This window comes from Salvia splendens, chromosome 4, assembly GCF_004379255.2.
Source record: "Salvia splendens isolate huo1 chromosome 4, SspV2, whole genome shotgun sequence".
Lineage (NCBI taxonomy): Eukaryota > Viridiplantae > Streptophyta > Magnoliopsida > Lamiales > Lamiaceae > Salvia > Salvia splendens.
Genome location: NC_056035.1, coordinates 1,401,905 through 1,417,608, shown reverse-complemented (window position 1 = coordinate 1,417,608; position 15,704 = coordinate 1,401,905). Strand labels below are relative to the sequence as shown.

At 35.3% G+C, this 15,704-nt stretch overlaps 1 pseudogene; it reads right to left on the bottom strand.

Annotated features, from left to right (window-relative positions):
- Window positions 1-10,801: 10,801 nt before the first annotated feature.
- Window positions 10,802-15,390, bottom strand: LOC121797787 (annotated as a pseudogene).
- Between the last annotated feature and the right edge of the window lie 314 nt (window positions 15,391-15,704).

The following is a 15,704-nucleotide window of genomic DNA, read 5'->3' as shown; positions in this document are numbered from 1 at the left end:
ATCATGGCATATTCCTACTCCTCAACCACTCCTCAACCTGCTCATATATATATATATATATATATATATATATATATAGATATATATATATATAGACAGAGTCTCGTTATATGCAAATCCACTTTTTATTGCCAAACCATCGAACCATACTAAATTAGGGCTTTTAGATCTAATTTTTTATAGATGAGATGCACAAATTTATAAACTATTTTTGTCTTTATCATGAGTCTATTTTAATTCGTTTGAAGGTAAATAAGTCATACTAACATGTTACGAAGATTTAACTTCATTCTAGAATATATTACTTCATTCCAGTAGGTTTTTACTTCATTCCAATAGGATTATTACTTCATTCCAGTACGTAAATGCGGTGTCACAGTCGCATGCCATTCTTTCTCTCTACAATATCTATCATCACCGCCACGACGCTGATATGGTGTAATAAACACATGAAATGATGTAATAAGTTATTTGAATGAAGTATGTGTAGAAACATTTGAAGTCCTAGTGGAATGAAGTAAAAACCTTATCCAATGAAGTAAAAACCTTATCCAATGAAGTAATAACGTTTCTGAATGAAGTAACAAACCCACTTGCATAAATTGCATTTTTTAATGTGAATAAAGTAAAAACTCAGGTCAATGAATTCGAATAAAGCATATGTTAAATCATTTCAAATTCTACTGGAAGCAAGTAAAAACATGTTGTAGTTTCAATGTATTACGTACGAAATGAAGTAATAAACCTATACAATGAAGTAAAATGGACTTGTAATGAAGACCGAAAAAAAATTACACAGCAGCACATCTCATAAAAAAACTAGATCTAATGGCCAAGATTTGATCTCTAGTTCCGTCTTTAAAATTGGTTCGACATTGATCACAACTATATATATATATATATATATATATATATATATATATATATATAGGAAAATGATCAATACAAAACTTGATCTCAATACAAAATCCAGACCAAATCCTGACCATGAGATTTGACAATCCAATGGTCAATAATTAAACAAAGACACGGAGGGTCATTGTAAAGCAGTTTTAGGTCATATTATAAACTTTGGGTTTGAGGTCATGTTAAGATCATTTCATGTCATCCTTACAATAATGACGTAAAAATAAGCTTTCAATGACCTAAAAATGACTTTTGTATGCTTGGTTCTGCATTTTTGTATTAAGAATGGTTTTGCATGGATCAAAACCCTATATATATATATATATATATATATATATATATGGGTGCATTATAATGATAACCCCAATTTCCGTAATAACCCTATAACTAAATCTGGACCACACATTTTTAAAATCACGTGGTCTAGATTCAAACTTAGATTTACTTCATAAAAAAACACGAGGGTAAATATGTCATTTCGCTCATGATAAAATTTACGTATCCAAATTTCGCTCATTTAATTTCTGAATTTCGCTCATTTTATCATTTTATCAGTCAGTCAAAAGTATCATTTTATCAACTCAGAGTATCATTCTATCCGGCAAAACTATCATTCTATGCAATAAACCTAACATATATCATTTTATCATTTTATCAGTCAGTCAAAAGTATCATTTTATCAACTCAGAGTATCATTCTATCCGGCAAAACTATCATTCTATGAAATAAACCTATCATTTTATCACAAAGCAGTAAACGTATCATTTTATCAACTCAGAGTATCATATTTATAAGGTTACTGTCATTTTATCCGCTTAGATTATCATTTTATCAGGTAAAAGTATCATTTTATTAAACAAAAATGTCATTTTATACACCAAAAATATCTATCATTCTATCGGCTGAAAGTATCATTCTACCCGGCAAAACTATCATTCTATCGGCTGAAAGTATCATTCTATCCGGCAAAACTATCATTTTATGCAGTAAACCTAACATTTATAAGCTAAAAGTATCATTTTATCAACTCAGAGTATCATTCTATCCGGAAAAACTATCACTCTATGCAATAAACCTAACATATATCATTTTATCAGTCAGTCAAATCAGAGTATCATTCTATCCGGCAAAACTATCATTCTATGCAATAAACCTATCATTTTATCATAAAGCAGTAAACGTATCATTTTATCAACTCAGAGTATCATTTTTAAAAGGTTACTGTCATTTTATCCGCTTAGATTATCATTTTATCAGGTAAAAGTATCATTTTATTAAACAAAAATGTCATTTTATACACCAAAAATACCTATCATTCTATCGGCTGAAAGTATCATTCTATCCGGCAAAACTATCATTTTATGCACTAAGGGCACCCGCAACGCTGTGCCGTTGTGGTTCCTATGCCGTTCCGGCAGAACGGTTCCGCGGCGGCACGCGTTGCAGGCCTCGTTCCGTCGCCATTCCGTTCCCATGCCGTTCCCATATCGTGCCGCGTTCCGTTCCGGAGGAACGCGGAACGAAACGTTCCGCCACGCGCCGAGGCGACGTGGCGGCCTCCCATTCGACGCGTGAAGCCCACTCGCTGCCCCGCGAGTGGGCTTCGTCCCGGTGACACAATAATTCAATTTTTTTTTTAAAAAAATTGAATTTAATAAAAAAAAAAAAATTTGCAACGGTAATGTGACCGTTTTTTATATCCGTTTTGTATTTTTTTTATTTTTTATTTATTTATTTACTCTATAAATACTCATATTTCATACTCATTTCAATCACAAACACACATCTATTCCTCTCTATTTCCACCCCAATTTTCATCTCAAATCAATTATGCTTTCCTTCTCCCAAATTTAATCAAACTAATGGATAATCTTGTATACGTGCATAATCTTGCACAACATGATTGTATACGTGCATAATCTTGCACAACATGATTGTCCAAGACGAAGGACCCGAGGCGGGAAATTGGTTCGACGACGAATCCCCCGGAAGCTCAACCGCAAGTAGTCCGCCTCGAAGTGGAGCGCATCCGTCTATACAAGAACGGTTATCTATTCGTGCAAGGACACGCAACTCTAGTGCCCACACCCAACTCCAACAGGATCTAATTGAGCACATTTGGGCAAATTTTGGCGGATGAAATTATTAAAATTGTGTACTTTTATTTTTTTAGGATTTTAATTGTGTGCTTTTTATTTGTTTAGGATTTTAATTGTGTGCTTTTTATTTTTCTAAAAGTTTAAATTTTTTTTAATGTTGTGTATTTTTTAATAAAGTGTGTTTATTTTTTAATAAAGTATGTTTATTTAAATTGAATTGGGTTGGAAATAAAAAAAATGAAATTGAATGAATAGTAATTTAAGGAACGGTTAAGGAACGGAGGGTTGCAGGTTCCGTTCCTTAGTTAAGGAATGGAGTAAAAAAGTACAGTGGGGCCCTCAAATAGTGGTTTAAGGAACCGTATAGGAACGGTATAGGAACAGTGTTGTGGATGGCCTAAACCTAACATTTATAAGCTAAAAGTATCATTTTATCAACTCAGAGTATCATTCTATCCGGAAAAACTATCATTCTATGCAATAAACCTAACATATATCATTTTTTCATTTTATTAGTCAGTCAAAAGTATAATTTTATCAACTCAGAGTATCATTCTATCCGGCAAAACTATCATTCTATGCAATAAACCTATCATTTTATCATTTTATCAGACAGTCAAAAGTATCATTTTATCAACTCAGAGTATCATTCTATCCGGCAAAACTATCATTCTATGCAACAAACCTAACATATATCATTTTATCATTTTACGTGATATTTGGCGAAATTCAGAAATTAAATGAGGGAAATGACATATTTACCCCCACGCTTTTTTTATGAAGTAAATCTAAGTTTGAATCTCAACCACAAGATTAGAAAATATGTGTGGTTCAGATTTGGTTATAGGGTTATTACGTGATTTAGGGGTTATCATATGATCACAACTAGGAATGTCAATTTAGCCCGCAACCCGTGGGCTGACCCGAATAGCCCGCCAAATTTATAGGGTTAGGGCTGAAAATTTCCAGCCCGATAAAATTACAGCCCGATTAGCCCGCACCCGATTAACCCGCAACCCGTTATGGCCAGACCCGAAAACCCGATGGGCTGGCCCGGAAACCCGATAAAATTTATATTGTTCTATTTGTTTGACTCTAATTCGACACTTCATTGATTATTTTATAATACAGATTACTGAAAAAATAACTTTCCATTTTATATATTAAATATATAAATTATATATTAAGTTTTTATTAATATAATAATAGATAAATGAATTAGAAACTTCAAATTCACTAAAAAAATATATTTAAATTTCTAAACATGCTTTAAAATTTCTTGATGTTTATGTTTTATGTTGCATAAATCTCAAATATTAGTATTTGATCATGTTAATATTTGAGTTTACGCATATATCTCAAATTTATTATAATTAAATATTTTACATTTTATAAATATAACTAATTTTTACCATTATTTATTGGATTGATCGCATGTTAATTTTATCGGTAGCAACCCGATTAACCCGATGGGCTAGCCCGAAACCCGAGCTTTTAGGGTTAGGGCTGAACTTTTATAACCCGAAAAAATAACAACCCGATTAGCCCGCACCCGATTGACCCGCAACCCGAATAGGGTTGGCCCGAAACCCGGTGGGCTGGCCCGATTGACATCCCTAATCACAACTCTATATATATATATATAGAGTCGTGATCATATGATAACCCCTAAATATCGTAATAACCCTATAACCAAATCTAGACCACATGTTTTTAAAATCACGCGGTCTAGATTCAAACTTAGATTTACTTCATAAAAAAAGCGCTAAAACTGTCATTTCTCTCATTTAATTTCTAAATTTTGCCAAATATCACGTAAAATGATAAAATGATAGGTTTATTGCATAGAATGATAGTTCTGAGATTCAAACTTAGATTTACTTCATAAAAAAAAGCACGGGGGTAAAACTGTCATTTCCCTCATTTAATTTCTGAATTTCGCCAAATATCACGTAAAATGATAAAATGATAAAATGATAGGTTTATTGCATAGAATGATAGTTTTGCCGGATAGAATGATACTCTGAGTTGATAAAATGATACTTTTGACTGACTGATAAAATGATAGGTTTATTGCATAGAATGATAGTTTTGCCGGATAGAATGATACTCTGAGTTGATAAAATGATACTTTTGACTGACTGATAAAATGATAGGTTTATTGCATAGAAAGATAGTTTTGCCGGATAGAATGATACTCTGAGTTGATAAAATGATACTTTTGACTAACTAATAAAATGATAAAATGATAGGTTTATTGCATAGAAAGATAGTTTTGCCGGATAGAATGATACTCTGAGTTGATAAAATGATACTTTTGACTAACTAAGCTTATAAAACCCTTAGGGGAAACAAGAAACGTGTGTCAAACATCATAACATGGTACATCTTATTCGTATGCATTGCAGTTAACATATTGTGCATTTTATAGTTAATAACATCCATTACTCGTGACAATTTGGTGAATTATTCGTATCGTTTTATAATTTGTTATTAATGCGTACATACTATACCCTAACCCCTAAGCTTATTAAACCCTTAGGGGAAACAAGAAACGTGTGTCAAACTTCATAACACAACACATCTTGTTCGTATGCATTGCAGTTCACAAATTGTGATTATATAGTCAATTATATGCATTACTCGTTACCATGTGGTGCATTATTCGTAGCGGTTTACAATTCAGTGTCAAACATCATAACACAGCACATCTTGTTTGTATGCATTGCAGTTCACAAATTGTGCATTATATAGTCAATTATATGCATTACTCGTTACCATGTGGTGCATTATTCGTAGCGGTTTACAATTCATTAGTAATGTTCCAGCCATTATTAGATTACTATTGTACCCTCATAATGCACAAAATAGGACCAATAATGCAACACGGGATTAATTACCCAATGTTGATCTTGACCGTCCATTTCTCTAATCTAATGGCTGATATTAAGAAGGAAATAGGAGGAAATATAGGAAAAGGAAATGAATACATCCCTATATATATATATATATATATATATATATAGGGAGATGATCAAAATAAGTATGTGTTTAAATCCAGAAATGCAGACCAAATCTTGGCCCTAGGATTAGATGATCTAATGGTCAATAATTAACAAAAAACACGGAAGGTCATAATTAAGCAATTTTAGGTCATATTATAATATTTGGGTTTAATGTCATGCTAAGATCGTTTTAGGTCATGCTTTGTTAGCATGACCTAAAAATTACCTAATTATGACCTAAAAGTGACCTAATTATGATATTGTTCTGCGTTTCTGTATTTAAATCTAGTTTTGCATAGATCAAAACCCTATATATATATATATATATATATATCGCGATGCACTCGCTAATCATAGACAAATTTATGACTACTATTTATATGCCTATCACATTGGAAACCGAAGCAAAATTAGATATATAGACTAAACAAAAGTTGATGCCTCTTCAAAATACTAATTCAACTAAATTAATGTACTTACATCGTTAACAAAAACATCAACAATTTTAGAACGTTGTGTTTGTGTGTTATACTATTAAAACTTAGTCAACGTGGTATTTCGAAGTCAAAGTTAATTTAGGTAATTGATAGTATGATTCAGTGTCATGTGCAAAATCTAGTAAATCGAAAATTCGTATATTTAAGCATCACAATAAATAGTTAATACTATAATTTTGCTACTAAAATTATACTGGTACATTAACTAAACAAAATGACTGCTTAACTTTCTCTTATTATCTACATGTAGTGCCACGAGCCCTGATAATTTTCTTTATTTATATTTCTAGTTTTAGGTTTTACTAATTAATTATTGATTGTTTTGCTTTTTTTATGTATTTAAATTGAATTGGATAACAACGCAGCTACATTTAGGCCCATAGTTATAAGAACAGCCCAACCCAGCAAAACTGCACGCTGACTCAGCAATCAGCTCGAGATTTGGAGGGAAAATTCGAGGGTTGGAATCAGCTCGAATTCAAGCTTCAAAAAGGATATACTACTATTTCAGAGGTTTATTTGGGGTGCGCCGATTTCTGATAGATTGGCGCAGGGTTGGAGTCCTTTTTGGTTGCTGAATAATCGAGAGAATCAGGAAAAAAGGAGTGAATTTTTGGAGGAAAGCAGTGAAAACCAGTGCACGCCAACTGCTTGATATGTTGCCAAAAAGAGTGCGTGGAGCTTCTGAAGAAGTCTACCGGAGCGTTAGGCCGATAGCGTATCTGAACAAAAAAGTACGCGATTCCTCAGCTTTTAGTTTTTGAGCTTTTAACTTTTCTCTTTTTTATGCCAAACAGAAAATTATAGGCCAACAATATTTAGACTTTAACTTTTTTTAATCAAATTAATATTATTGATTAAAAATCTAAATTTGGAACTGGTTTATGTATTCGCAAACAGCTGAACTTATTTTTATTATAATATAAAATATATTATCAAATTCTCAAAATGAATTCAAAGTGTCAGATTAGAGGGACTTTTTTAAACTTAGACTTTGATATATAGTTTCCTATCTTGGCATATTAAACACTCGAATTAATGATGCTTTTTTTAATCTCAAAGTAAATTTTAATTAAATTAAAACAGAAGAACTTGATAACAACTGGAAAAGGTTAGAAGACATGCAAAATGTTGTGAATCAAAGCACGTATGTATTGGTGGCGTTCGGTTGGCATGACTAATATTATGAGACTATCCATCTAGAATTAAGTTGTGGGATTATTTTAGTTAGAGGGGAGGCTATGACTAATTATCATGAGACTATCCATCTAGGATTAAGTTGTAGGGTTTAAACTTATGAACCAAACATGATACATATTAATCTTGGCAACCGAACACCCCATTGGATAGTCCTAGAGATTATGCATAAACCTGGAGTCCATTAATATGAAAAAAAGCAAATAATGCAAAAATATGAGAATAAAAGAAATCTCAAACTCAATAATCATCATGCTTCGTTCCTGTTTTCCCTTTATACATTATCTCCAATTTATTGATATTGGGAATTCTCTTAACAACCTCTTCATCACACTTCAAATTGAGTACTCCCTTAAGTACCACGAGATTCTCCATGACAACATCATCACTTGAAGGATCTGGCAGATTTAATTTTCTTATGTGAAGTGTTCTTGCGTATAACAATGCGGCGTTGGCTATTTATGCCTCGAGAACTAGACTCTCCTATCTCATGATAAAACCCTTCTTTCTTGCTCTGATCCACGCATATGTCTCTTAACAATTCATGAACTTTAACTAGTTTTATTTTTCCAGTGGACCCCAACTCATTGACTAGAATGAGATTTCTATCCACTAAGTCCTTTAATAACACTTTCCCAATAGTTTCCAAATTTTGGCTATCTACAGGTTTAAGAAATCCTTCACAAACCCATAGCTTAACAAGTGTTGAGACTCTAATTTCATCATCTTCCTCAAAGACACCCATGTATAAGAAACAAGGCTTCAAGTAGACTGGTAAATGATTATAGCTCATGTTCAACAATCTTAAGCAATGCTTATTATTGTCTTAATTTACTACTGAAGTTAAGCTGTTCCTTATTGATTCCCAACTCTCGTGGGTGTGTTCCATATTTTTCAGAATACCACCAACTACAACAATTGATAGAGGAAGTCCTCTACAATTGTATGCAATTTCTTTTCCAATTTTCTCCAATTCAAGAGGAAAATGTTCCTCGACACAGTTTTGGACAATAGGATCCAACTATTAGCCTCATCAAGAAACTCCATTTGATGGCTATAATGGTTGTTTAACTGAGAAGCCAAGTGTGAGATCCTAGTCGTCACCATTATTCGACTATGATTCTCATTGTTAGGAAAGAAACGTTGAATCTCATTCCATGACTCAATATTCCACATATCATCCATTACAATTATAAACCTTCTATCAAACAAATATTGGTAGAGCTCTAATCCCAATTCATGTTCACTCCTTACACTAAGTTGTTCCTAGTCTTTCTTAGTGGCATGAGAAACAAGCTCACATTGAATTTCTCTCGTGTTGTATTGTTCGGAAATAGTAGCTCAAGCACAAATATCAAAATGCTCAATAATACTTTTGTGTGAATAAACAGGTTGAGCAAGAGCGGTTTTACCAATCCCACCCATGCCTGTTATGGGGATGAGCAACTGGATTCGTATGACATGAGCTTTTCCATTATTCCATACAAGACATGATCAGAGATCACCTTCATGCTACTGGAAGTAGAGACGAATCCACGGCGTTGATCACGGAGCAACAACACCTTCTCCGTGTTGGTCTCCATCACCACTATCTTGATCCGATCCATTTCTTCAATCACGTTTTCTACCTCTCGATACAATTCGATTCGTCTATCATCATCAAGGTGGTTTGCTTTGGATCTATTGAGCTGAATGTTTTGGACGATATGAGGTTCGATAACATCCTCAGCCGCATAGGCTGCTTTTGCAATACGCATCTCCAGTGGATCTGCTTCGTCGCTGTCAGAAACAGGGGATTTGTATCCTTGGAGAAACTCTTGCAGGAAGAGAACATGTTCAATGAGAGACTGAGTTTGGAATTTGTAGAGAGAGATGGGTGGGGAGTGATGGTGCTTGATGTCATCTATGAGATGCATTAGAGAAACTAAGGCTGCATAGGCTGCCATGATCTAAGTATAATTATGAAAATGTTGGATAAGAATTTGATAGAATCTGTATTTAGCTTCTACTAACACAATGCTTGCTCATGAACACACTTATGGAATGAGTTATGAAGGCTGAAATGATGAATAGATTCATGAATCGAAGGATAAAATATGATTTATGAAAATTTCTGAGTAGATTCAAAACAGTGGGTAGGTTTTGTACAAAGAAGACCACAAGATTGCATTCCAAGTTGACACAATTCTTTAAGTTTGAAAATATGACTTGTGATTATCAAGTTGGTTGGCAAGCTGTCATATTCCATTTCTTTTGTATGTAGTATTTGAGGTGATTTTTTGTAATAATACAAATAATTATATGGGCTTATTTAAAAGGATATTTTTAGTGAAAAGATTCAAATAAAAAATTGGTTATATTGGATTGGATTGGATAAGATTGGATAAAGTATCTGAATTTTTCTAGATTTAATGTGTAAACGATGCACATTGTAATAAAATTTATGTGTATGAATGTTATTCTAGTCATAGTCAAATGAATATTAATTAATAAATATGACATATTTATTTGACTTTGACTGACACTTAAAAGTCTTTAACTTTAATTATGAGTCAGTCACGTAAATATCATATTTATGTCATATTTATTAATTAATATTTATTTGATTATGCAATAGAATAACATTCATATTTAAAGTTGAAATGATGAGCTATTGCATAGGCGAACGGTGCTGATTTTTCATGTCCTAATCCATTTATCAAAGTATATGATTAATGATGATCAAGTTGGCTGGTATAATTATTTGGAAATTTCCAAGTGGATTCAAAACAATGGGGTAGATTTTGTCCAACAAGTGGATTCAAGTATATTGTTGAAGAAACCTTTGCATATTATAACAATACTTCTATATGAGAGGTTGAAATAAAATGACTGCTTAATTTTCTCTTATTTTCGAAACATGTAGTAGCACGAGTCCTGATAATTTTCTTAAATTTATATTTTCTAGTTTTAAATTTTAGTTATTAGTCACTAATTAATTATTGATTGTTTTGTTTTTTTTGCTTGAATTTAATTTAAGCTCCGTATTTTAATTGAATTGGATAACAATGCAGCTACATTTAGGCCCATATCTATAAGAACAGCCCAACCCACACAGTAATAAATGCAGCTACATTTAGGCCCATATTTTAATTGAATTGGGTAACAATGAATAAAGTGGTCGTATTAGTAATGCACATAGCTTCTATGAAGAAAATAAAATTGAAAAAAAATACAAGAAAATTACTTCTCTCACACACACACAAAATGCACTACTGATTCTTCTTACAACTTGACCAATACTCAGCCACAAGCTTCGAAAATGAAGAGTTAATCTCCATAAGTCTTGAAGGTTCATCATACTCCACCAACTTCCCTGCAAACAATTCAACAAACCTCATAAACATGTAACACATTCACACTCCATGTTATGATCTCCTACTCCTTTCACGTCTGCTAATAGAAGTCTCATTTTGTCATTTTTTCCTTCCGCTAAAGAAGTCTGATTTTGGCCGATTTGTAAAGTTGTGCGAAGAACCAAAAATTGATAAAAAATCATGTTATTTTCGGCAATTTGTGGGATTCACATTCAATAAACTTTTTCAACTCACATTTTAAAAACATGTGTCGAAAGACTCCTAATATTGTACGAAGAAAGCATACCATAAGACAAGACCAGCACCATGTCACTGTCAATCACAGTTGGAACGCGATGCGCCACAGTTATGACTGTGCAGTCGGAGAACTCCTCCCTGATGATCCTCTGCAGAATGGCATCCGTGTTCGAGTCAATAGAGGCGGTCGCCTCGTCTAGAACCAATATCTTGTTCCTCTTCAAAAGGACCCTTCCCAAGCAGAATAGTTGCCTCTGCCCCATGCTCCAGTTCTCCCCTTCATCACTCACTGCATCAAATCAAATCAAACCAATCTCAATCACTACCAATCCTTTCATTACTTCATTTTTTGCCACATTAATCCTACCAGAAGATTCTAGTAAGTTTGGTAGTTCACTGATTGTTGACTTAAGTTGGCATTTTTCAAGGGCCTATAAATCAATAATCAAACAGATTAAACAAAATAAATAAAAGAGCATGCATTCATATTAAATTACTATTAATGATAGAATTCACCTTCCAAATCTCATCATCAGAGTAAAGGCCTAATGGATCAAGATTTGTTCTAACACTTCCTCTAAACAGAGTTGGCTCTTGAGGAATAATGCTGAGCTTCAGCCTCAAATCTCGAAGGCCTATAGAGCAAATATCGAGCCCATCCACGAGTATCCGCCCGCCACAAGGCTCAACGAGGCGAAACAATGCACTGATCAGAGTGGTTTTCCCACTCCCAGTCCTTCCTACGACCCCCACTCGCTTCCCTTCTTCGAAAGTGCAGGTGATCCCCTTGAGGACTACTGGAGCATTAGGCCGATAGCGTATCTGAACAAAAACATACGTGATTCCTCACCTTCAAGTCATATCATAACGATCACTAAACAAAAGTGCACGGTTCTTCACCTTCAAATCGAGCAGCTCGATTCTACCCTTTTGAGGCCATGAAGCTGGAGGTCTGTTATCTGGTATGACAGCTGGAGGCTCGGGCGGTATGTTCATGTACTGTTTGATCCTCTCCACGGAGACGATGTAGTTAGCCAAACTACTATACCATCTCGACAGAAACACCTGCGTTCCAGTTAGCGCGAAAGCATAGGAAAGCGACAGCCCTACGAGACCTGTGAAAGCAACACAAAAAGGCCTAAATAAGCACCAAAATGTGGAAATTTTGAAGAGCTTTGCATTAGTAGCACGAGAAGCAATTACCCGGAGCAATGTAGCTATTCGGAAAAATCACTAAAAATATAGCAGAAGTGAACAACGTAAGATTCTGAAGCATTTCAGTTCTCAACACGAGCCACTCCAAGGCTGCGTTCGAGGAAAGGAACACCTTAGCATCCCTATCGACAAGTTTAAGGTAGTTCGAGAAGAACTTGTCCGAAACTCCAAATGCTCGTATTGTTGCAACTCCTAGTGCTGTCTCTGATGCGTAGTTCATAACCGAGGCTTTTGTGGTTCCGTTGACTCTCATCAGCTCGCCCGCGGATTTTTGGTAGTATCCCTTTTATCACATTGAAGTTCAGATAAGAAAAAATAACAACAGAGTTTTGAAGTAAATATAGTTTTTGAGGTCTCAATTCTTACTTGGATGTATTTTGAAGACACAACAGCAAATAAGCCCACAATGAGAACTTGCCAAGTTACATAGGCCATAATGCCTATTGTTGAAACAATCTCAACCGAGGCTGCCAGCACGAACTGGAACGCCATAGGTATGTCAAAGTCGAGCACGCTGAGATCAGACGACGCCTGATCAAGAAACACGCGTGAAAACAGCTTAATAAGTGTATGTTAAACCAAAAGGCGAATAAGGTGTGTGGGAGCGCGAGTCTTACACGGGTTAGAATCCTCCCGACTGGGGTGGAATCGAAGAAGAGCATCGGAGTGTTGAAGACGGAATTGGTGAAGCCGGAGAAAAAGGATTTCGAAGCTTTGAGTCCTAACAGAACTGCAAAGAGTGACCTGAAATACACAAAGACAGCGCTGAGCAAGGATATAAGAGTGTAGATTCCAACGACGTAGACACTGCTTTTCTCCGGAAACGCGTTGATCCGTTCAAACGAAACCTTGACCTGAATCAAACAAGACAGAGCTTCCGGTATGAACCTGACCGGCTCAGACATGGTCCTGAGCGCAGCCATGACCGTGAACACTGTGCCAGCATCCAGCAGCGCGCTCTTGAAAAGCACGCATCCGAAGAAAATGGTGGACGACACAATGGTTGGAGACATCCAATACAAAACTGTCCCATATGTCTTCATATACATAGTATCAGACAGCCATTTGAACTCACTCTGCCTAAAAGATTCAGCCAACCTCTTGAAATTCGTTTCCCATGACTGCAGCTTGATGATCTTCATGTTGTTGAGAATCTCCGAAAACGACCTCAATCGCTTGTCCTGAGCAGCCATGAACTCTGTCAGAAACTTCTGCAGTAGCCTTGCAAACGGGACGTTCATTAGGCCACAAAAGGCGAAAGGGACTAACCCCGGGACCACACCTAGGCCCACAACAGAGGAGATAACACCAATGGCTAGGAACAGCTGCACAGTTGAAGCCCACCCGACGTGGAACCACATCACGGATTAGCCCATACGATAAGCATCAACCGAGATGTAATTAACTATCACACCCGTCGAATGCCTCTGTCTCCCAAATGTAGAGAGCTTAAGCTGCTTCTGATAGACAGCCACCATTAAAGCCGATCCTCATCCCTATTCGTCTCGAATAGAAGTAAAACTGCCGGTTAGACAGAGACTCGACTACCTTCAAAACAACCAACAATCACACCAAGAAAACACCCTTCTCGAGATCCTTCTCCTCAAGATTCGAATAGTTGACGAAAGCATAAAGAAACAAAGGAGTTGCCACAACACAAACTGTTCTAAGAAGTAAACAAATCCCAGCCAGCACCATACATTTCCAATACACTCTTGCAATAGCCCAAAATGTCGAGTTTTTGGTGCCCTTTTCCTCCTCGAGCACACTCCATGCGTCGCCAAAACTCTTGTACGCCAAAAGGGCTTCATCCTCAGATCCAAGAGAAGGAATATCATCAAGATTCAAGGATTTGGAGCTACCTAACTTAAGCAGAGGATTGATCCAAGAAAACAACAATATACTTAACAACGACGCTTCATCAAAATCAAAACAACCCTTTCCTGAGGTTCTCACCAGCAGAGACTCAGACAAGTTACTGTCCAAATCCAACACTTGATGAGACACAATCCCTTGAAGATTCCTCAAACCACAAAACAAAAGCAACAAATTTGCAAGCCAAGGTGCTATTTCAAGAATCTCTATGTCATGAAATTTCACTAATTCCACAATGTTGAATGCTGAAATCAGAAGAAAAAACAAAATCCACCAAACAGATTTCACTACATCAATCAATCTCGAACCTCGAGCTATCACAGAAACGCATAAGGTGGTCCAAACAATCCCCCTTCCGAACCATACTAAACGACTCGATTCTTCGCCTAAGGCAGCAAAACTATGTATAGCAGCACCAAAGTATCCTATGCTCACAAGAACACAGCAGCCTAAAATTACTATGCTAAACCAATCTCTCCTCCTCTCTCTAAAACTACTTCTCCTTGTCACAAGCAAAACCACATACAAGATAAAGGCAGCCAATAGATTGAAATAATCAATGACGCTTCTCAAAGAAAATAACAATCTTTCCTCATGCAACCAAGAAATTTCCCCTGTGAACATCATTAATCACAGCAATTCATCAAAAAAATGTAAACTTCAAAACAAACAAGCCCTATGCTTAAATGGAACAAGAATTGTAGTACAAAATTTCAAGCCCTTAGCATACTATTGTGGTTACTATTACTTCATGCAGTTTGCAAACAAGAATCAAATGTGATAATAAAAAACATGAAAAGGGCATAATCAAAGTGATTACTTTATGAAAATGAGATGAAAATTTATACGAAGCAAGAAAAAGCTTACGCCACAATGCTAGTGAGGAGGCCATTGTTTTGAAGAAATTTTGCTTGTCACCACAAATTGTAGATAAATGGGTGCTTTTATATGTGCAATGAGCAAATGAGAATTCTCTACTTGCACTTGATTTGATTGCAGGAATAACGTGCTGTGGAAAATATGGAAGTTAAAAAGATAAATTTGACGAGGGATTTCATTTAAATTTTAAATTACATTTTCAGTCGACCAAAAAAAACATTCTGATTGTGAAATTTCACCCATTTTTTACTGAAATCAATAGAATGTACCTCGATGGTTAGATTCTGATCAGGCATAGACAGTTGCTGAGGAGGGAATGTGAATTTGTGATGTTTGTGTGATAAATGTGGGATAATTACATATTTCATACAAAATGTTTTACCTTTGTTTCAATTTAGTACAAAAAGTACTAAGTTTACATATTTCATACAAAAACTT